This window comes from Carlito syrichta, unplaced genomic scaffold (assembly GCF_000164805.1).
Source record: "Carlito syrichta isolate Samal-C Ts95f unplaced genomic scaffold, Tarsius_syrichta-2.0.1 Scaffold163527, whole genome shotgun sequence".
NCBI classification, from domain to species: Eukaryota; Metazoa; Chordata; class Mammalia; order Primates; family Tarsiidae; genus Carlito; species Carlito syrichta.
This window is the reverse complement of record NW_007107623.1, coordinates 57,871-61,494: the sequence shown is the minus strand read 5'-3', so window position 1 is coordinate 61,494 and position 3,624 is coordinate 57,871. Positions and strand designations below refer to the sequence as shown.

Sequence of the window (3,624 nt, the reverse complement as noted above, 5' to 3'; positions counted from 1 at the left end):
GGGGAAGGGAGGAGCTGCGTCAACAGACACTGTGATAAGTGCTTCATGAGTGGACAGCATTCTCTGGGCAGATTCTCAGTGGGGTGATCAGGAAAGAAATAAGGCTGAAGGAAGCATATGAAGGGCAATAAAAAGTCAATACAGTTTGATATAGGTGGAGAATGGGCTGAGAGAATGAGGCTCTGAGTAAGAATATACAGGCAAGAAAACATAGCATGGTGTGTATATTTCATTCATTCATTCATAGCTTAACTGAACACCTTGAGGTGTTAGCAGACCCTCTGCTAAACCTATTCACTGCCTTCAAAAAGTGCCCACAAAATGAATAGAGATAAGCAACTGAAACAAGAATTAAAGTTTAGATCATGTGTACTACAGGAATGGCAGAGTATGATGAGAAGGAATAGAAATTCAGTCTCAAAATGCCAAAAAAGACTTTCCAAAGAAAGGAATGTTTAAGAGAAGTCTTAAAGGATGATTTGGAGTTTGTCAGACAAAGAAGGAATGGGAACTCTAGGCAATGAGAAAAGCATGCTACATTTGGAAAACTGCCTGCTACTTAGTATGACTGAGGTCTGTATGTGAGAGAGTGCAGAAGACAAGGCCAGAGTAAACAGATGCTAGATCAAGACCTTATTCTGAAAGTGCTGAGAGAGCCATTAAGTAGTTTTGAGTAGGGACATTTCTGAAAATTATGACCTTCATATGTAGGATGGAGTGGAGTAGGGAAGAGAGCCTGAAGATAGGGCGGTATTCACAATAGTTCTGTTGAACAGAGAAGACCTGAACTAGGATAATAGTGGAAAGTTGAATTGAGAGATGTTTAGGGATTGGTCACTGAATTGATGGAGGAGATGGGGGAAAGGGAGGAATCTAGGATGACTGAAGTTTCTTGCTTGGTTGAGTAAGTAGATGGTACCTTGGATCTAGATAGGCAATACTAGAGAATGTTTAAATTTGGAGAAAAGCAGAGATGTGGTATGGTCAGATAAATGAGCCATACTAAGTATAGTCTTCAAGCACAGGAAGACAACAGAGTTTGGGGATCCATATTTAGATATCTACAGCATTTAGGAAGCTGGTGAAGCCATGGGTGGGGATAAAGTCAATAGCCTGAGCAAGAAAATGAGTAGCCAAGTTAGAAATCCTGGATAATGCCACTATTTGAGGGATAGGCAGAGAACAGGGCTTGAGAGGGAAACTGGAAATGTAACTGGGAAAGTACATACTTGAAAATATAGTTTGGATTAGGGTCAGAGGACAGAAGGTAAGCTGATGATAATTGTTATGCTGAAGACAAGGCTGCATAGAAAAGGATTGGCTTTGTTCTGCCCTGTAACAAGGTATAGAACCAGAAATCATGTGAAATCAACTTCAGTTTACTACAAAGGCTTCCTAGCAGAACTATCTAGAGATAGAATAGCATCCTTAAGAAGGTCCCTGTAGCTAAGTGCATTGGACACTAGTTGATGATCACTGGTGGGAACATCACAGAAGGGATTCAAGCATCAGGGGACTAACTGTACCAACTCACTTTATAGTCCTTCCCAGGCCCAAGATACTATGCTGTTGTGTCATACGTAGTGGGACGTTACCGTCTTGTCTCACCAACTTCAGAAGTCAAGGAGCTTACCTCCTTCAATCATTTGCACTAGAGCTGCTACTTATGGAATTAGCCATACTCTTTGGAGCACATTTATGCTCTCAACCTGTGTCATCTCTCTAGAAAGTTTCAATCTGCTTTATTTCCAGGCACAATTTCCTTTTGTATGTCTTGTCCAAAACCATGTTCTTTTAGTTTTGAAAGGATTACTCATAATTCTACCATTCTAACAATGCCATCCATACAATATAAGTAATATCCTTCCCTACATTATAATTAGATCTTGCAAATTCTATTAGCCTTCATACTTCCAGACTAGAAATTATGATAGTCTTACCCAATACAAATACTTTTCCATTTTATTGGAATATTTTCTGGGCTCTTTATATTTTCCTTGAGGTGTGGCAACTGGCACTATCTGTGGCATTTTAGGTGTGGATCCCTCACTCTTTCATATGTGATAGATGCATTTTACTTTCCATATGTTCATCAGTATTACAAAAAACTGATTCTCAGAGAATGATTTGCTATAATTCTACATTCATATAGTGAATCACATTGATAGCTGAGAAATATTATTATAAAGTATAGCTTTGCTTATTTTGAACCAGTACTCAGTCTTCATGATTAATTTGCAGGAAAGCTGTGGGTTTGTCAGTGAGGGAGTCGTCTGACCACAGCCGCCCAGGTCATCTACCCTGTGAACTCCAGGACATATGCAAAACCCTTAACTCTGTCACTTCTTCACTTATAAAAAAGTTTCTGACATATACTCTATAGCTTCCTTTATTTCTACTTATTCAATCATTTATTGAATGTTTATAGTAAGTGCAATATTCATTCTATGAAGACACATTCTTTAATGAATTATGTTGTAGTCTGGCTTCTCCTTCTACATAGCAGAGACTAACAAAACCGAAGAATTCTTTTAGAAAGAACCTCACAGTACAACACTTATACTGTGAGGGTTCATCATGGCCCCCATGAATGCTACTGTACCCTTGAAGATCTGTAACACAAGTATTCCTCCACCCTTGACTCAGGTCATTCTGCTGTCTCAGAATTCCTTGTCTTTGGCTTTTCCCTTTGCCCTTTGGGTTCATTCTGTTTAGGCTTAGGTGCATGTGCTCTCACTGTACTCCACCCGGAGTGGTAAGTCCTGCACATTTGCCTATCTGTTGGGAGCAAGCTATAGCCACCGCAAGGCCATGGATCTTAAGAGTTTATTTTAGAGTACTGTATTTTAATCTCTTTACTTTATGGAGCACTTCTCATTTAATGCTATATTTTAAGTGAAACTGAAAACTCTGTTCATGTTTAATCTATTAAATCTTTGCCTTATAAAGTGACTCTTTCTAAAACACTGATGAACTGCTGACTAATGGATTATGTATTCCTTTAGAGCTAGAATTCACCTTTGTAATACTCGACATCTAGTTCAGCATCTGCTACTTAGTAGGCCCCCCAAATACTTACATGAGTAACTGAAGGGAAGGTATAGCATGAATTGTGAGAACTTAAGGACCAGGTCTTCTATGAATCATTTTGTCTAAACTTAAACGTCCTTAAAAATTTGGAGGTTAGGACTCACTTGCTGGAAGCCAGCTAGAAGAATTGCTGGGGGGGGGGGGGGGTATGGGGAATACTATTGATAAATAACCATCAACTGTTAGTATCTTTAAGGATTGCTTTAATTGCAGTGGGTCATCACATCCGGGCTTTTCCTTCTTGGGATGCCTCACATCCAATGACCTGTTAATGAGGGAATATAAGGGTCTGCATATTGACCCCACTCAGGCAATTCTTAAGGGTCATTCTAGTTCCAAAACTTCCCATGGAATTGACACAGTGCATTGTGAGGTCTATATCATGACTTGGTGCGTTAGTTTTCTATTACTTCTATAACAAATTACCATAAACTTAGTGGCAAAAGCCAATATCAATTCATTATATTATAGTTCTCAACATTAGAAGTCTGACACAGAATTACAAAACTAAATCAAGGTGTCTAGAGAGCTTTA

General features: G+C 39.0%; 1 protein-coding gene across 1 annotated transcript in view; it reads left to right on the top strand.

Moving 5' to 3' along the window:
• Positions 1-3,624, top strand: part of WEE2 (WEE1 homolog 2) — a 24,126-nt gene that overhangs the window by 1,462 nt on the left and 19,040 nt on the right. The gene's annotated exons all lie outside the window — the stretch shown is intronic.